General features: G+C 40.7%; 1 protein-coding gene and 1 long non-coding RNA gene across 4 annotated transcripts in view; both read right to left on the reverse strand.

Annotated features, from left to right (window-relative positions):
• CADM2 (cell adhesion molecule 2) overlaps positions 1-20,371 on the reverse strand; it is a 1,303,436-nt gene that overhangs the window by 771,411 nt on the left and 511,654 nt on the right. The gene's annotated exons all lie outside the window — the stretch shown is intronic.
• Positions 17,904-20,371, reverse strand: part of LOC142741541 (uncharacterized) — a 51,013-nt gene continuing 48,545 nt past the window's right edge. Inside the window, exon 3 of the long non-coding RNA XR_012881179.1 lies at positions 17,904-17,953. This is a non-coding gene — a long non-coding RNA (uncharacterized LOC142741541). The remainder of the gene's footprint in view (positions 17,954-20,371) is intronic.

Raw genomic sequence — 20,371 nt, forward strand, 5'->3', positions numbered from 1 at the left:
TATTCTTAGAGATGAACTGCAAAAGCATATAGTGGAGAAAAGTCTAACAACTGATTACCAGCATGGATTCATGAAAAACAGGTCATGACTAACCAACATGCTTGGTTTTAATGAGGAGGTAAGTGCAAATCTGGATGTTGGTCATGCAACTGATGTGATTTATTTTGCAAAAGCATTCGATATTGTTCCACACAACAGTCTTTTTCTGAAGCTACAGACACAGGGACCATGTATGCAAGTGGGTAAATAATTGGTTAAGAGTCGTTATAAATGGTACTTACTCTAAATGGGCTTAAGTGTGCAGCGGGGTACCACAAGGATCGGTATTAGGCCCAATTATTTTTAGGCCTCATTTACACGAGCGTGTGCGTTTTGCGCACGCAAAAAAACGCTGCGTTTTGCGTGCGCAAAAGGCAATTGACAGCTCCGTGTGTCATCCGTGTATGATGCGCGGCTGCGTGATTTTCGCGCAGCCGCCATCATAGAGATGAGGTAGTCGACGCCCGTCACTGTCCAAGGTGCTGAAAGAGCTAACTGATCGGCAGTAACTCTTTCAGCACCCTCGACAGTGAATGCCGATCACAATCTACACCAACCTGTGAATAAAAAAAGACGTTCACACTTACCATGAACTGCCTGCTTCCTCCAGTCCGGTCTCCCGGCCGTTGCCTTGGTGACGCGTCCCTCTCTTGTCATCCGGCCCCACCTCCCAGGATGACGCGGCAGGCCATGAGACCGCTGCAGCCTGTGATTGGCTGCAGCCTGTGCTTGGCCTGTGATTGGCTGCAGCTGTCACTTGGCCTGAATTGTCATCCCGGGAGGTCGGACTGGAGGAAGAAGCCGGGAGTTATCGGTAAGTCAGAACTTCTTTTTTTTTTTACACGTATATGTATATTGTGATCGAAAGTCACTGTCCATGGTGCTGAAACAGTTTAAGTCTTTCAGCACCGTGGGCAGTGACTGTCTCCTGACGTCGCGTACCCGAACATTTTTTGCCGGGTTCGGTTAAAACGAGTTCGGCCGAACCCGGTGAAGTTCGGTGCGCTCATCTCTAATTTGACACTCCGTTTGGATGTTTGTAACCAGAAAAGCACGTGGTGCTTTTCTGTTTACATTCATCCTTTTGACAGCTCTTGCGTGATTTTCGCGCATGCAACGCAGGACCGTCAGTGTGTCATGCGTTGTTTTCACGCACCCATTGAAGTCAATGGGTGCGTGTTGCATGAAAAACGCAAGAATATAGAACATGTCGTGAGTTTTACGCAACGCACTCACGCTGCGCAAAATTCACGCATCGTCTAAACAGCCCCATAGACTATTATAGGTGCGTACGACACGCGTGAAAAGCACGCGCGTATAATACGCTCGTGTAAATGAGGCCTTAATCTCTTTATTAATGACCTTGTGGATGGGATTGATAGCAAGGTGTCAGGTTTTGCTGATGATACAAAACTTTGTAGTATACTTAAAACACAACTTGACTTTAAAATATTACAGAAAGACTTAGATAAGTTGGCAGCATGGGCAAAAACATGGCAGATTAAATTTAATGTTTATAAATGTAAAGTAATGCACCTAGGACGGAATAATGGAATAAAACTGGGGATAACGGAACAGGAGAAGGACCTAGGTATTCTGGTATCAAATAAGCTAAGCAGCAGCACTCAATGTCAAGCAGTCACTACAAAAGCAAATAGGATTTTAGGGTGTATAAAAAGAGAGATAAAAGCCGGTGATTCAAATGTAATATTATCCCTCTATAAATCCCTTGTAAGGCCACATCTTGAATATGGAATTCAGTTTTGGGCTTCTCATTGTAATAAAGAAATAGGGGAACTGGAGAGGGTTCAAAGGCGGGCAACTAGATTATTAAATGGGATGGGAGGTGTCGCTTACAATGAAAGGCTAGAAAAATTGGGCTTGTTCAGCTTGGAAAAAAATACATCTTAGAGGTGATCTTATTAAGATGTATATGTGTGGTCAATACAGAGAACTAGCACATGATCTGTTCTTTCGAAGGACTCTAGAAAGTACCAGCTGACATTCATTGCGTGTGGAAGAAAGACGTTTCAGACATCAATATAGGAAAGAGTTCTTTACAGTTAGAGTAGTCAAGCTATGCAATGCCCTACCCAAAAGGTAGTAATGGAAGATACTATATCAACATTTAAAAAAAGGCTAGATGATTATTTACTGACAAATGACATTGATGGTTAGAATTAATCAAGCAACGAATGACGGGTAATTTATTTTTATAGGTTGAACTTGATGGATCTGTCTTTTTTCAACATTTGGAACTGAGTAACTATATAATAGGACAAATAGATAATTCTGGAAAACTTATTTTAAATATAAAACATCTTGATAGAATCATGGAACTAATCTTGATCTGAAATACAAAGTATAAGTAGGTTACATCTAGCACATGTTCTTTGCAAAAGACAAATCATTCCTGACTGGTCATTTCTTAAATTTTCCATTATCTGCATACACAATGCAATGTGCTACTTTCGATCTGTGATTTAGCCTCGCATATGCCGAAACGACTCGGGCTGCTAGATGTAGACTGACAGGAAATGAACGAGAGCCTCAGTGTATATACTGCTCCATATATTGAAAATGTCTGAGTGCAGCAGAGGTAAAGTGATGTATATAGATGCCTTATAGAATGAGAATTGTGTTAGGATGCAGGCATTTACCATTTCCGGGAATCTTAGATCTAGCAGAGCCGAGTTTGGCAGATGTAGGAAAACTGAGTTTGTAATTCGGCAGAATTAATCTTTCTATAGAATCTTCATAGGACTGCATGATCTTAATATAAATGCCTAAATGACAAATTGAGCTCTGCTACATTGTTACAGCAGCTTTATAGTAATTTAGCTACTCTAGTAACGTTATGGAAGCTGCTACATAGTATTTACACAGGCAATGTACGCTTATGCAAACTTGCGTTTAACTTTTTGTTTACAAAACTTTTATTTGCCATTGGATTTAACACTTTTCTAGAAAAAAAATGTACTCCGCTTTCTGAATATGTTAGGTAACCCCTCAAGAACAGGCAGTGGTGACAATTACTTGATTACACCTTTCTGGGAAAGACTCCAGTGGTTTCCAATTTGAAAATAGAAATAAATGGGAAGACTTCATCTCTCCTGCCAAAATGGTCTCTTATTGTGCGTTTAAAATACCGTTTTCCATCAGTTTGTTTTTGTAAGAAAATATCTCTATAATAGCTGTACTTAAAGCAAAACTCTTTCCATTTTTTTCCACAAAGTTAATACCTATATAAAATGTGGAGTAACCTTGCAAATACTTTATTGCTGTACTCATCTTAAGTTACAACACTGCATTTTCTTCTACATTCATATGGAAATAAAGGCTTCGTTCACATCTGCGTCAGGGTTCCATTTGTGGGTTCCGTCCATTAGGGGAGCCCACAAATGGAAACCAAACGGAAATTATAGCTTTCCGTTAGCATTAACGTTGCTAATGGTCTCCATTTGTCTTCATTCCGTAAGGTTTCCATTTTCTTGGTGGAATCAATAATGTAGTCAACTACGCTATAGAGTCCGCTAAAAAAACGGACTTGACCACAGAATAGCTCCCAGCATGACTTGACAAATGATTAGGTAATTCGGAGAGTTAGGGTATGCCCAGACGTGGCGGAGTTCTTGCGCCACTGTCCGCATCAATGCCGCGTTGCAGATTCTGTTGCGGCTTTGCCTAAAATGGGCATTAAATTGATGCGGACTAGCCGTTGCGTATTGAGGGGAAGAGGGCTTTCCTTCTCTCTATCAGTGCAGGATAGAGAGAAGGGACAGCCCTTTCCCTAGTAAAAGTAAAAGAATTTCATACTTACCCGGCCATTGTCCTGGTGACGCATCCCTCTTTCGCCATCCAGCCCGACCTCCCTGGATGATGCGGCAGTCCATGTGACCGCTGCAGCCTGTGATTGGCCTGTGATTGGCTGCAGCAGTCACTTGGACTGAAACGTCATCCTGGGAGGCCGGACTGGAGGAAGAAGCAGGGAGTTCTCGGTAAGTATGAACTTCTATTTTTTTTACAGGTTGATATATCTTGTGATTGGAAGTCACTGTCCAGGGTGCTGAAACAGTTACTGCCGATCGCTTAACTCTTTCAGCACCCTGGACAGTGACTATTTACGGACGTCGCCTAGCAACGCTCCCGTAATTACGGGTGCACACACGTAGTCACCCGTAATTACGGGAGCCCCATTGACTTCCTCAGTCTGGCTGTAGACCTAGAAATACATAGGTCCAGCCAGAATGAAGAAATGTCATGTTCGTAAAACCAATACGCTCCGCAGCACACATAACATCTACATAACATCTGCGGACTTCATTGTGGAATTTTGACTCTCCATTGAAGTCAATGGAGAAATTCCGCAATGAGTCCGCAACAAGTCCGCTACACGTCCGCAACAGTCAGTGTATGCTGCGGACACCAAATTCCACACCGCAGCCTATGCTACGCAGCAGAATTGTCCGCAACGTGTAAACAAACCCTACTAAAAAGCTGTGGAAGGCAATGGAGAAACGTGTACGCTGCGGATTTCCGCTGCGGACTGTCCGCAGCAGAATTCCAGAGCAATTCCGCCACGTCTGGTCATGCCCTTATAGTTCCACAAACAATGGTAACACACACACACCAAGTAGAAAATGCAGGATAGGGGCATGGGAGGCACCAAATCCAACCCTTAAATTAATTCAGGCCCCCAAACCTTTGAATGGCATTTATATATATATATATATACATATATATAAAAAGGTCAATCAGTGTGATTGGTGCAATTTTATAAAAAGTTTTAAAAACGACTTATAAAGTTACGCTTATCACACTCACTGACCTTTATTTATTTATATATATATATATATATATATATATATATATATATATATTTAAAAATTCAAAGGTGTACATAGCCTTTAAGACCAGAACCTTTATTTACTTACGGCTTCTTGCTCCCGGCTAATCTTCACATCCAGGTGCCGCTGCACACCACATCCTGGAGCTGCACAGCATCGGGAACTTGTGTGGCAGGTACTCATGGGTCCGCTGACCGAAGTGCTTGACGTGGCAGGGTGGTCTGTGGGACCCATTGCAACTGCAGGACTCACATGTAATTACGACCACTGCGACCCCTATGTCTAGGCCACTCATTTTAACCCCTGTGCCACTTTTTCCGACACCTTTCTACAGAGCATGCTCAGTGCACTTATACAGGTGACAATACTCTGAAGTGACGTCAAATATTCTTTCTTTTTTATCGTACACATCTCAACTGCTGCTTTTTAAATAAAGGGGAGATCCCTGTCCACAGTACATTAAGTGATATAAAATGACCTAATCCCTTTCTTAAAGGGTGTGTTTTATGGTGTTGTGCAATAGCTGGGACACAGAACTGTATAACAGCTGCTGAAGAACCCAGGCGTGTATATGGGGTGCAGTGGTAGCAGACACTCCTGGGCCCTGGTGCCTGAGGGGGCCCAAATGCCCTTCTGCCACATCAGAAGACACCAGTATTATAAATGGCACATGATAGGTGCGGGACCTGTTACAGATTTTGCATTGGGGCCCGGGAGCTTCACGTTATGCCTCTGGAAGAACGGTCTATCCTGTATATAGTAATCCACCAGTAACATTGTATAACAATATATCCATACTATTTAAATAATGCGCCTGGCGTATTCTTCATTGTTTGTAGATTACTTGAATACCTGTGGGATTTATTACACCTTGATATATATCTCCACATGAATGAACAGTTTGCAATACTTAATCTCTGCTGGAATTTTCCACCAATCCTTTATTTTCATTATCACTTCCCTTGCACTTTTTTTTTATCATTTCTTTAAAAATCAGCGCATTTTTTTCATAGCTTCCAAATTTCCTCCTCTACAACGTCTTATGTTTATGGTTTAGATCTCATTTCAATTTTAGACACCTATTACCAAGCTCAGCGGTGGACCAACTTCAAGTTTTGAATCATTCGGATGCTGGGTTAGTATTTCTTCACAACTTCCCACAAGAGGTTAGCACGTTATTTATGTGGCAGTCTATCCTCTATGTTCTGATCCTTCTTTGTATTTCAAATCAGATTTTCTACGTGCATTACATCCAGCTGTTAGAACTTTTATTTTTTTTACTGAAGCATTCAGAATTTAACTTATCAAGATTCACCAATGTCAAGGACTACTGGGATTTTTGTCTAAATCTCAGTCTGGCCCTATTCTCTATTATCCCAGACAGTAGAATACTTGCTTGCTTTGAAACATATAGTCTATATTTTTATTTGAATTGTATTTTTCTACTTTTACAGATTTTTGTATATTGTATTTTAATTGTCGCGGATATTTGACCTTTACAATATTAACAGACACATTTTGCAACTAGATATTTTATTACAATTGCTTTCTATGCAGGGCTAGAATCTTTCCATTGCATTGTAAGATATATTTTTCTTAGCACATTTCACAATCTTAACAGAATATCTATGTTGAGTCTTCTTGCTGGCTGTAGTGTTGGTATTGGGATATAAAAATCTTAAATACCTTCCAGGAATAGCTGACACCCTTAGGCCTCAAGCACAGGGCCCTTTTATGTTTCCATGTAACTATACCTACATGTGCCTCTGATTTTATAAGAAGGTACATAGAGGTTTTTTCTCACGTATTACTTATGAATACAAATTGTGAAATAGAGAAATAGAGTGCCTTATGCGGATGGAGTGCCTACAGGATGTAATAATAGTGTGCCACCATACAGGGTCCACGCAGACAGCTGTGCGCATCAGCAATTACTGTACATAGCAAGTTTGCTATTTTACACATTAAGGCCTCAAACACACGACCATAATAGGTTTTACTGTCTGCAAATATGAATCCGACGGCTATGGACACACAACCGTAGCCATCTGCAATTGCGGAAGCACCCATAGACTTCTATGGGCAAGTCTGTGTCTTAATTGCGGACGAGTATAGGACATGTTCTATATTTTGCAGATCATTTCTACTGCCCCGACACACATCCATAAAATACGGAAAGGTGTCCGTGGCCAATAGAAATGAATGGGTCCACAATTTTATTTGTGATTACGGATTCCATTATTACGTATGAGGATTACAGTTGTGTGCATGGTGCCTTAGAGGGTAGCATGGAAGCTGGCAGCACAGGGGACCAAACTCAAAAGCAAACAGGGCAACATCTGCATATAATTTGCATATTTTTTCTGCCTGAGCTTTTGTGGATTTCCTAAAGGTTCATGGGTTTTCTCTCCTTGTGAGGACAGGCAGGAGAGGGACGAGTGGTAGTCAGAGTAGGTGGTTGCCTTAGACACTATTGAGGGCATGGGTTACAATTTATATATTTTTGGCCCTTACTAATCAGTGTTTCCCTGTAAATGTAAGAGCAATAGGGAACAATTAAATTAAAGCTTTTATCCAGTCACAAAAAATGAAATGCTAGAGATCTAAATGCATATTATAAAGGGACTTACTAATATACATGTTGTTCCAGCCGGGCACCAATTCCCCGTTCGGGAATACAGTCACTTGTCACCAGAAGACCCGTCATTCTTTTTGCTTTGATGACACGCCAACACAGACACAGGATAAAGAACAGTCTCCCATCCCGTGATAAAGAACAGTCTCCCATCCAGTAAGGACCTCGGGTTAACTAAGATTTCTTTATTTCTTCTCTGACTCACTATGTAGCAAAGCTAAATTTACTAACATTGTTATCAGCGGAAAAAGAAAAACCCGACTCTAAAATAGCAACAATTGTCGCGATTTTTCATACTCAAAACTGTACAAAAATTCCTTCAATTTATAAAAAGTCACTTGTAATATAAAAAACATAAATAAGCCATTTCTGTGCCCTTCCTTGGTTAAACTCGATACACATTTTACATCATCAAAACATGTGACCTTTAGGTTTCTTACACATTTAACCCCTTAGTGGCCACCAATGTGCCTTTTCACGGTGGTCACTAAGGGGCCTTAGGCTAGGCTGTCACCTTTACGTGGTGACCCAGTCTAAGTCCTGCACGGTTATCCCGTGCAGGCTGGAGCAGGTGCTCGGCTGTCTGATAAAAGCTGTGCTCTTGCTCCAACAGCCGCGATCAATGTAAACTTTGATTGCGGCCGTTTAACCCATTAAATGCCGCGGTCAATAGCGACCGTGGCATTTAAATAATTTGCAGAGGGAGAGAGCTCCCTTTCTCACCCATCAGTGGCCTGCAAATGCAATTGCGGGCCTCCGATGGGGTGCCATGGTAGCCGGGGGCTTGATAAAAGCCCCCAGGTCTGCCCTGGGTATATGCCCATTAGGACGTGCCGGAGGCACATCCTAATAGATTGCCTGTCATATTTACACTGGCAGGCAATAACGCTCTGGCATACTAAGTATACCAAAGCATTATAGCAGCGATCTAAAGATCGCACAGTGAAGACCCCTAGTGGGACAAAAAAATAAGTAACAAATGTGAAATAAAAATTATTAATAAGGATTACAGTAAAAAAAAAATGCAATAAAAGTACACATATGTGGTATCGCTGCGACTGCAATGACCCAAACAATAAAATGAAGATGTAATTTAAACCGCAGCGTGAACACTGTAAAAAGAAACAACGCAAAAAACAACAGCCAAATTGCTATTTTTTTTCAATTGTCCCTCAAATAAGTCATATTAGAAGTTAATCAATAAGTCCCATGTACCCCAAACAAGCCCTCATATCACTACATTGACGCAAAAAAAAATTAATTTTAGTTCAAAATAGTTTTTATTGTGAAAAAGTAGTAAAACATAAAAAACTTCTACATATGTGGTATCGCTGTAATCGTACCAGCCCATAAAATAAAGGTAACATGTTATTTACACCGCACAGTGAAAGGCATGAATTTAACCCCTTCCCGACATATGACATACAGTTACGTCATAGCCGGGAAGGGGAAGCATGGAGCGGGCTCACGCAGTGAGCTCGCTCCATACGATCCCGGTGTCGGCTGTATGTTACAGCCGACACTTCAGAGTAACTAGCGGCATCAATATCCCGCTAGTTTAACTAGTTAAATGCCGCGGTCAATACCGACCGCAGCATTTAAATCGTGAGAAAGAGGGGGGCGACCCCCTCTAACAGCTCATCGTGCCCCCCGCAACGCAATCGCGGGGGGGGGGGGCGATGGTTGCTATGGCTGCCTGGGGGCCTAATGAAGACCCCCCGGTCCGCCATCTTTGTACACCTATTAACTCCTGCCTCTTGCAGGGCTTAATAGATGCCTGTCCGAATCACGATATACTGCAATACAATAATAATAAAATAATTTCTTATTTACAGTTAGGTTTTTACTTGTAAAAGTAGTAAAATATAGAAAAAAAATACATATATTTGGTATTGCCGTAATCGTATTGACTCGCAGAATAAAGTTAACATGTTGTTTTAATTGCACAGTGAATTCCATAAAAACAGCGTGCAAAAAAACCATGGAGGAATTGCTGTTTTTTTCAATTTCTACCCCACAAATAATTTTTTTCCCATTTCCTAGTACATTATACGGCAAAATAAATGATGCTACGAAAAACTACAACTCGTCCTGCAAAAATCAAGCCCTAATAGTACTATATGAACGGAAAAATAAAGACGCTATGGCTTCTGGAATGTGGAGAGGAAAAATCGAAAATGAAAATCTGAAAGTTGTTTACGTCGGGAAGGGGTTAAAATGCATAGAACAGTGGCGGCATTTCAGGGTTTTTTTTTCTATCCCCCAAAAAAAGCTTAATATGAGTTAAGCAAAAAAATATATGTACCCCAAAATGATGCTATTAAAAATTACAACTAATCCCGTATAATACAAGTCCTCATAAAGCTAAGTAGACGGAAAAATAAAAAAAACTAATTGCTTGGTTATTGGAGCCCAAAATAGGCTGGTCACTAAGGGTTTAAACACTGCATGACAGAGAGGTGGGCGAGAAGACAGGAGAGGAGGAGAAAGAAGTCCCCCATCATACCCGGAAGTTTGTTAGCGGCACTAGAGTTACATAGGGGAGCAGTAAGTAATGCTAAAGTTAGTGTTTCTGCAGTCTACAAGTTTACATGTGGCCATGCCTTAATGTACATATGTGTGTGTGTGTGTGTGTGTGTGTGTGTGTGTGTGTGTGTGTGTGTGTGTGTGTGCGTGCGTGCGTGCGTGTGTGTGTGTGCGTGCGTGCGTGCGTGCGTGCGTGTTTGTGATTTTGTGGTCCCCTTATAACCCCTTATGATTGTCCATTAGACAACTATCATGCTGAACTTTAGGGACTGAGGGGTTTTCTTTAAATCACTGCCTTGGACACCAACAGCAGAGCTGGGACAGGTACTGATCGGTGTAATTACAATTTGTATACAATGCTGCAGAATATGTTGGTGCAATATCAATAAGATAAAAATATGTCACTTGCAGAAGCGTTAATTTATACCTTTACCAAAATAAGAGGAACAACTCCACAAATTAGGTGTTTAGACAGGAATTTAAAAAATAATTATGTATAAATGCAGCATAATTATCGCTTCATAGTCCCGTATTGGGTAGTGATTTTGGAAAATGGCAAAATTCTCAAACATTGGGTAGACAACACCCGTGCCACTAGAATCAGGTACAGAGATAACATAGAAGGGTTTAATAGGTCATATAAGATCAGGAAAACACTGCGGCTTTCTTTCCGAAATAGCTTTACGCTTGTTCACGTGCGGACCTACAAACACAGACACAGCCCATGGAAAGTTTTTGGAAGAAGCAGTCATTTCTTTCTAATTTTATACAACCCCTTTAATGAATGACTAATAATAACCAAACAATTGTTATACTGACAAGAATTTTTGGCGTTCATATAAATACTAATCTGGTGACTATATATAGATGTTCCATAAGTCACTGTAATAAGTAATCACTAATGTATCACTAATCCACATACAATCATGCTTTCAGTGGAGCAGCAGACTTAGCATGAGGGTGAATTAGTTATTTTTGCTGTATGCTGCAGATGGTACAGTGATATTAATTGGCAGATGTTACCGACACATCATCCTTTTTATTGCACAGCAGTTATGATTGTCAAAGAGCTATGCGACATGATGTCACTTGTGTACAATAATTAGAGAGGTAATGTTAAATCTCAACCAAAATAAAAGTATAGCTGTCACAAAAGAACTATAAACAAGAGCTGCAGCCGACCCGCAAAGACAACATATCAATGCAGATACAAGTGATTAAGAGACACTTTCTTACAACAACAGATGTTGGGTTCACCATAAGAAGAAGATATGAGTAAACAACCTACAGTTATATTCTGCACTAGTATATAAATATATCTATTTTTCCATAAACAGAACATTGATATAATAAGACTTTATGCTGTACTGTAGAGGGGAGAATAAGAGTCCCGGATGAAGGCTGCATGTGGTAGGATAATACTGTACACACATTACGAGAATTTCTGTGGATATTAGAAGTCAGAAAGAAGTTTTATGAGCTCATATGGACTTGTTCGGTTTATACTTATAACTTACAATGGACATAGAGTACATATTAATTAATTATTGGTACATCCTGGTGATGATGGCAACAATACAAGGTGTAAGAGCAGGGGTCTGGGGTCTGAAATAAGTTTGGGGTCTTGTTTGAGATCTGTGTTATGTAAGGGGGTTTGGTCTGGGGTCTAAATTAAGTTTGGGGTCTGGCCTGAGGTCTGAATCAGGTTAGGGATCCGGCCTGTAGTCAGAATGTTTTTAGGGTTCTAGTCTACAAGGAAGCGCTAATTGTTTACAGTGGTAATTTGTCACACACAGAGGTGTAGCTAGGGGTCTAGCACAGGGGGAAAAACATCTGAGTGGTCCAGCCCAGAGGGCCCCCCAACACATATTTACAACTGAAGAGGTGCATTCTAATTATATACCAGCCATCATCCCTGTATATCACACCATCATCCCTGTATATACCAGCCATCATCCCTGTATATAAACCCCATCATCCCTGTATATAACCCCTATCATCTATGTACATACTAGACCAGCCTGGCTAGTATATACAGGTAAGATGGGGGTTATAAACAGGGATGATGGCTGGTATATAAAGGGATGATGGGGTTATATACAGGGATGATGGAGGTTATATAAAGGAATGATGGCTGGTATACACAGGGATGATGGGGGTTAATGCAGGGATGATGGCTGGGCTACCCATCATCCCTGTATATAACAACCATCATCCCTGTATATAACAACCATAATCCCTGTATGTACCCCCCATCATTTCTATATATAAACCCCATCATCCCTGTATATACCAGCCAGGGTTATATACAGGGATGATAGCTGGTATAAACAGGGACAGCCATCATCCATGTATATAACCCCCATCATCCCTGTATACAACCCCATCATCTCTATATATACCAGCCATCATCCCTTCATGTACTCCCCATCATCCCTGTATATACCATCCATCATCCCTGTATACACAGGGATGATGGGGTTTATATACAGGTATGATGGCTGATATATACAGGGATGATGGTGGTTATATACGGGAATGATGGGGGTTATATACGAGGATAATGGGGTTATATACAGGGATGATGGGTAGTCCAGCCATCATCCCTGCATTAATCCTCATCACCCCTGTATATATCCGGCATTATTCCTGTATACAAAACCCATCATCCCTGTATACAAATCCCATCATCCCTGTATATATCAGGCATTATCCCTGTATACAAACCCCATCATCCCTGTATGCATCCATTATTGAGGAGGAGTGCTTGCTTACCTAATCGCCTAGCGTGCGGCACGTCTGCTAGATTGAAAAGTATCATAGAGTCGCCGTGGCGGTCATGTCGGGGCAGCGGGAGCGGCAGTCATGGCAGGTGCAGCGGCGGTCGCGGTGGGCCCCAGCATCTCAGTGGGCCAGGGTCCACTGCACCCCCTGCCCCCCCTGCTAGCTAAGTTACTGGTGACACAGCAAAGGTCTATTCCTGTGTGACAGGTGCCGTTCCCACACCAATGTGCACTTTACTTTAGTACTGAGGAAACTTTCATGGGCTCTCTGGCTTCTGGTACTTACAAATTTAGAGGCTGATTTTTATTACGCCCTTAAATTCTATCCCTCCTCCTCAGTGACGCCCTAGGAGACCACGTGCTCTGACTAGATCTCATCTCAGACCTGATCACTATTAGGGGTCAGTAACGACCTCGGGTTAACTAAGATTTCTTTATTTCTTCTCTGACTCACTATGTAGCAGGGCTAAATTTACTAACAGTGTTATCAGTGAAAAAACACAAACCCGACACTTTATAAAAAAATTAAAATTTATTTCATTTTATAAAAAGTCACTTATAATATAAAAAAAACATAAACTAGCCATTTCTGTGCCTTTCCTTGGTTAAACTCGATGCACGTTTTTATTTTTTTCAACTATAAAATGTAACTATGTAAAAAATCATTATTGCAGATCCTGTAACTCACCTTTTCGTTTCCCATTGTACACATATTGTACTAGCGTACTACATACTTGCTTTAGTTTTATACATTGTCCAAAACACAAATGTCTCGTATTTGGAAATCTATTTTTTTTTACATTCCTTCTATTTCCCATGTGCATGGCTGGTATTACTCCGGTTTGACCCTGAGCAGCGTTGGTGAACGCACTTCATGAATGAATAAAAATAAAACAGAGATTACTTTATCCCAGACATGATAATCAGGATTTCAAAGCTGCTTAGCAGAGAGGAGGATGGTGGAGCTCGGAGAGTTTATTATAAACACTAATAATAATGATGATCGTCCACAAATATTTTTATTCTGGAATAAAGTCTCTGTCGTAGTGTGACAATTTTATAAAAACATTTAAATTAATTCTTATTATTTTACATTATTTTTTAGTCCTATTAGGGACATTACATTTTTTTTTTTTTTTAACTAGTTTATACGGACATATCTCCACGTGCCAGTACAGTAAGCGTATGAGCAATAATCTTTCAGGACATACTAAAAGTATAAAAGTGTAACTGTAACAAGCGGCATAAAAGATGGTTTATTTACTGTATATAAATGGACAGCAATGGTGCTTGACGAACCCTGTAGACTATTATGGGGTCTGGCGAGTTTCCGTCATGGTGTCCGTCATTTTACCGGACAATGCAGATGTGACGGATTCTTCAACACAGTCTAAACTGTGTATTCAGATGTAGGTGGGCAGACATAGATGACATTAAGAAATAGTTGTATGGAAAACTACATATAACACAATGAAGGGCATTTATTAGGCACTCTACACCAGTTTTCTGGCATAGAAAAGTCCCAATTTGTGCAAATATATTATCACTTTTTCCTTTCTCCTCAGCCACTGCCACTTTAAAAAAACATGGGCAGGGCTTAGTAGAAAGGTGGCCCGACACATTTGGCCTGACACATTTAGGCTGGGTTCACACACCCTATTTACGGACGTAATTTGGGCGTTTTAGCCTCGAATTACGTCCGAAAATACGGCTCCAAAGCGTCGGCAAACATCTGCCCATTCATTTAAATGGGCTTTATGATGTTCTGTGCCGACGGTCATTTTTTAAAAAAGACGCCCGCGTCAAAGAAGTGCCTGTCACTTCTTGAGACGTAATTGGAGCCGTTTTCCATTGACTCCATGGAAAAACAGCTTCAATTACGTCCGTAATGGACGCAGCGAAAAGCGCCTGCAATATGCCATTACGTCTGAAATCACGGAGCTGTTTTCTCCTGAAATGTCTCCGTAATTTCAGGCGTATCGGAGGCTGACGTGTGAACATACCCTTAGGGTAAGCTTGAAAATGCTTCCATGGAGGAAGTGAAACATTGCTGTGTTGGGTGAATAAATTCAAATTTTTTTGCTGAGTGCTGCTTCCAGTCTCTTTTTCTTGGATATATGCATGAGGAGCCCGTCACTCCTTGATATTTTGAAGCTAGCACCAACCGTTTCTGGCTATTGACACAGTGCTGCTCCTATGTTTGGATCTTCTACATACCCTTAGGGTATGTGCACATGCAATGTTTTCAGACGTATTTCAGGGGGGTTTACGCCTCGAAAAATGCCTGAAAAAACGGAAGCTTACAAACATCTGCCCATTGATTTCAATGGGAAATATGGCGTTCTGTTCCGATGGGGCGTTTTTTTACACCTTGTTTTACAAAAACGGCACGTAAAAAGATGCCCGCAAAAAAGAAGTGCATGTCCCTTCTTGGGACGTTTTGGAACCGTTTTTCATTGACTCTATAGAAAAACAGCTCCAAAAACGTCCGTAAAAAACGCTGTGAATATCGCGTGTGGCTTAAAAAACGTATGAAGATCAGGAGCTATTTTCCCTTGAAAATAGCTTCGTATTTTCAAACGTTTTTGATTTTGTGTGTGCACATACCCTTACTATTATTTACACCAGAAACTGGCACGAATTATAGCAGAAATCTATGCCAGATCACAGCTGCCAAAGATTTCCCTCTCTGGCGCCTCTTAATAAACTTATTGCATCTTATTCCAGCAGCGTCCATTCTTACACCGGCATGTGAAACACCAGTGTAAGTAAATCGCCCCCATTGTAATGCTACGACTGGAGAGGAGTACACCCCACTCCAAATATCAAACCTGTATAATCGATGCCTCCACCTCTAGTCACTGCACACAATGCACACTGTGCCAAACATCAAATCAGCTCTGCTATATCTGCGTATCATATAATACTAAATACGAACGATATGCTCCGCGACACGTTTTTATTATTTGAACTTCCTTTATTAAATACTTGATAGACACCTGTAATGGTTGAGAGCTGAAGTAAGGAGCTTGTCTGCTTCATTAGGCAAGTCTTAGGAGACGGCTCCAGCTAAAACACACACATCAAAAGAAGACTGCCAAGAAGACCTGCCGTTCCCAGCATCGGGTGTCTTTGCCAGATTCTTAACTCCTTGCAAACAGATTAGTAGAATCGCTGGTGAACATTTACAGCCTGTTCCTTACAGCAAATACACATTGAATGTCCCTGATAAATGAACGTCCTGCATTGGAAAACTACTTGGTTTGCTTTGCGGTGCAAAATCTGTGACCTTTATAATGGTGATTGTGTGCAATGACTTCACACTTCATAGACACATAATATATGTGTTTATTGTATAGCGAGCTTTTATTTCAGCTTTATCTACAGTTAGGCCCCTTGCACACAACCGTAGTTTTCATCTGTAATTACAAATACGTAATTACGGATCAATTCGTTTCTATTGGTCACGGACACCTTTCAGTACATTTACGGATGTGTGTCCATGCCGTAGAAATGATCCGCAAAACATAGAACATGTCCTATTTTTCTCCGCAAATTGCGGCACTGACTCCCCATAGAAGTCTAAGGACGCTTCCACAATTGCAGACGGCTATGGACGTGGATCCGTAGCCGTCTGTAATTGTGCAAGCATTGCTATGCGTGGCCAGGGGATTTTCCAAGATTCCTCCCTGTTGTTTTTTTTTTTGCAGATCCGTAAATACGGATGAATTACGGACCGTATTTGCGGACAGTGTGCCGTATATGCGAATGACTTGCAGATGACTACAGATCTGTATTTGTTGTTTTGAAAGCCAAGGTACATATGCCATCAGGGGCATTGCTACGGTCTAAAGGTCTAAGAAAAAAACGGTGAGGTCCACCTCACAGATCAGTTAGACACAAGTGTAATTTGTAATAAGGGCGCATTTCTGCACTTGCATTACGGCCGCAAACCATATCCCAATCTGATGACCAAAACTATCAGCTCAACTAAAAGAAATTCAACTGTATTACACCCATGTAAAACTGGTCTTATAAAAACTCCATTCCCCCTGGTTTGTTACCTGTTAAAGAGGTATTCCAGACATTAACATTTATCACCTATCCATGGCATGCAACTCCATGCAGGTATGGAAACAGCCGAGTGCGCTCACTTTATTTCCGTACCTCCCATAGAGTTTTATGACCTACTGCTCCATACAACTCCTCCATACTTCAGCCGACCTGGAGGCTAGAGACAGGGGTCCTTCGTTCTAGCAAGTGGTGAAGGTCCCTGTGATTAGTCTGCCATAGATTTAACATGTATTACCCATCAGATAGAAAGGAGATACATGTTAATTCCTGGAATTTCCCTTTAAGAAACTGGCACTTGCATAGGATATATGCCACACTTATAGAGCCAGTGAAAATGTAAATTGTTCTTCTTCTAAAAGACAGACAAACAGATATAGTATGAGATGATAGATAGATAGATAGATAGATAGATAGATAGATAGATAGATAGATAGATAGATAGATAGATAGATAGATAGATAGATAGATAGATAGATAGATAGATAGATAGATAGATAGATGTTTATTTATACATAATATGTAATGATGTTGAAGGATAAATGACATTGAATCCTTAAGGAGATGGAAACCTTACAAATGCTAAGCAACACATGCAAACAAAAGCGACACCTCATGAAACTGGACACAGAAATTATTTACTTAAGCGACCACCCATTGTCAAAACAGATGGGCAATAAATCCTTTTTAATCCTTTTCACCTTGAGAGATCGTCATATCCCCTGTAGTAAAACTGCAGGGCATGATGTAATCACCTGTACCAGCTGTAAGTTTCCAGCAAGCAAGTGGCCACGTTAATGACCTCCGCCGGTTGTTGTGGTAAACTTACTCCGCGGATCTCATACTTACTGTTCTTCAAATGTTATACAAAGTAATGATGTTGCTAAACTATCCCGGACTTCTTCTTCCATTGACATATGTCACCTTGCCATGATAGTTGTACAAACAAGAAAACTTTGCTGGGCCGGACATATTCTTCATAAATAATAATTTTCATCATTACAGCCTTTTGCAGGTATTCAAAGTCGTTAAAACTACACAATTGGAGTTTTCTATAAATTGGAGACACAGGGAGGATCTTATTAGCATATCTGCGACAGAATTGTGGCGGAAAAAGTTGAGCATTTTGGAGCACACCTTATTTGGACAAAAATGTGCGACTTTATACGTGTTCCTGTCGCTCTCTTTAAAAAGTGGACAGGGATTCACAGAAGGGGCTGGTCCTTCTGTGGCACGATAAATTTAATATAATTACGTTGGAAATTAGGGTAAATTATAGCACAGATTTATTCCAGCTCATAGCAGATGTAGATTTGACGTTTTGGTGCACGGATAGCCAGTGATGCAACAAATTTATTATGAGGTGTGCTTCTCTTAATAACTTAGGCACTTTAGATTAAGCCCGGCATTTGAAACGCCAGTCTTGATAAACTCCCCCCATGTATTAAGCTTCTCTTAAAGCTAGATTGCAGGATTACCTGACTGGTGTCTGTCGCTGCTGGTCTGCAGGGCTTTGTATTGCTTGCAGCAGGGCTGGCCTCTGGCATGGCCTAATAGGCAGTTGCTGAAGGCAGACCTGAGGGCCTTTGTTAGGCCCCTGACTGCTTTGGAAACCATCAGCGCCCCGCGATCTCGTCGCGGGTGTGCCAATGGGATAACAGAGGGATCTCCCTCCCTCTGTCATACACATTAGATGGCATTTTGACAGTGGAATCTAATGAGTTAAAATGCAGGAATCGAGAGCGCTTCGATTCCGGAAGTTGGGGCAGGAGCCAGGTTGTGTATAACAGCCGTGCTCCTGCCGCTGATCACGTGGGTACACTGGTAGTACCCACGCGATTAGAGCGACGGATATTTCCGTCCTTATGCGGGAACTAGCTCCTGCATAGGACGGATATATCCGTCCTTCGTCGTAAAGGGGTCAATACAAATAAAAATTATTAAGCTCTGATAGCTAAAAAAAATTATAAAATAGGGCTCTATACATTTATTATAAGAATAGTGAATAATATTGAATAAGGACCTCTTGAATAAGTGAAATTGATGAGGCCCGCTTAACTGATTGTCTTTGGGGCATTTGGCTAATAGTACAAGAGATCTAATGTCGTGTCCTGGCTCACTTGTTTCTAGAAGGACTTAGTGGGGCAAACATACTAAAACTGCATAAAAAGGGGCCGTTGTTAAGGGTAATTACTTGGAAAACTTATTGTAGTGTGACCATGGGCATTATTGTCCCTGCAGAGTATCACTTTGATAATTGCCTGCAATGTACCCTTGTATTAAAAAGGTATTCTCATCTTTGACAGTTATGGCATAGCTACAGGATATGCCATAACTGTCCGTTTTTCTCTGGGTCTGGAAAAATTAACTGTTGCTACTGGTTGCTTATTTTCACGCAGCTTCAGGGGATATGTAAAGTAAATTTACATGCTGCCATTCATATGAATGGTTGTCCATGTTATACATTGGTAGACCGGGTCCGCCAGATCAGGAACCGCTACTGGTTAGCGGCCTTCTAATTTGTCTCTCAGAGGAGAGTCCAGATTAGTGGACCTCCCATTTTATGACATGCATATGTGTTAATTAGGAAACAACCTACAAGCGCACAAGCGCAAGGGACATGACATACCAATAAAGTATAAAAGTAAATACCATGGATAATAAGAAAATATATAACTTTTTTTTTTTAATGTGTTAATTAGGGACAACAGGAAAATCCATTTAAATCTATACAACGGTTTGCTCCAAGCCTCCTAACATTTTATTTACTGCTCGTCTTGTAGAATCGGCTACTTGATAGTAAAACTGGGACATTTATTCTGTTGATTTCAACAACACAGATCAAATTATTGCATGGCATCTCTTTTTCATGAGAGAATTTACTAAGCTTGACATACAATTATAAAAACTCGGTGAACTACAAAGGTCCTGCCACTGGGGGAACTTTACTGGGACAATATGGCTGTTTAGGCATTTAACACTTATTGTGGTTGAATGATGGGTATTAAAAGGTCATTATTCATCACATATTGTATCATTAACTGCTTAATGGTTTCCCATTTAATCTCAAGTTGAATGTATTTCAGAAATCCCAGTGGAGAGACCTCATTGGAACATTACAATTTCCTGATCTATGGATAAGAAAACAATTTCTTTACCCTCCATTTTAATCCGATTGTTTTTCTCTGGGTCTGACATTTTTTGCACACATCACTTACAATCCATAAACCCTTATTTGCTTTTTCTTACTTATGGGATTGTGTTTTCCGACTTTCTTCTCATTCTGTCCATTCTTATAACCATCAACAAAAGTAAAGTGGCACAAACGCCAGTAAAAAAAGAAATAACCAATTAAAAAGTAAAACAAAAAGTTAGATAATATTGTTGAACATAATCTGGTATTTGTATATATGAAAATAATAAAACAGGATTCTACTATTGTGGGGAAGGTTGAGATAGAAGGATGGTTT

The sequence above is a fragment of the Rhinoderma darwinii genome, chromosome 2 (assembly GCF_050947455.1).
Source record: "Rhinoderma darwinii isolate aRhiDar2 chromosome 2, aRhiDar2.hap1, whole genome shotgun sequence".
Classification (NCBI taxonomy): Eukaryota; Metazoa; Chordata; class Amphibia; order Anura; family Rhinodermatidae; genus Rhinoderma; species Rhinoderma darwinii.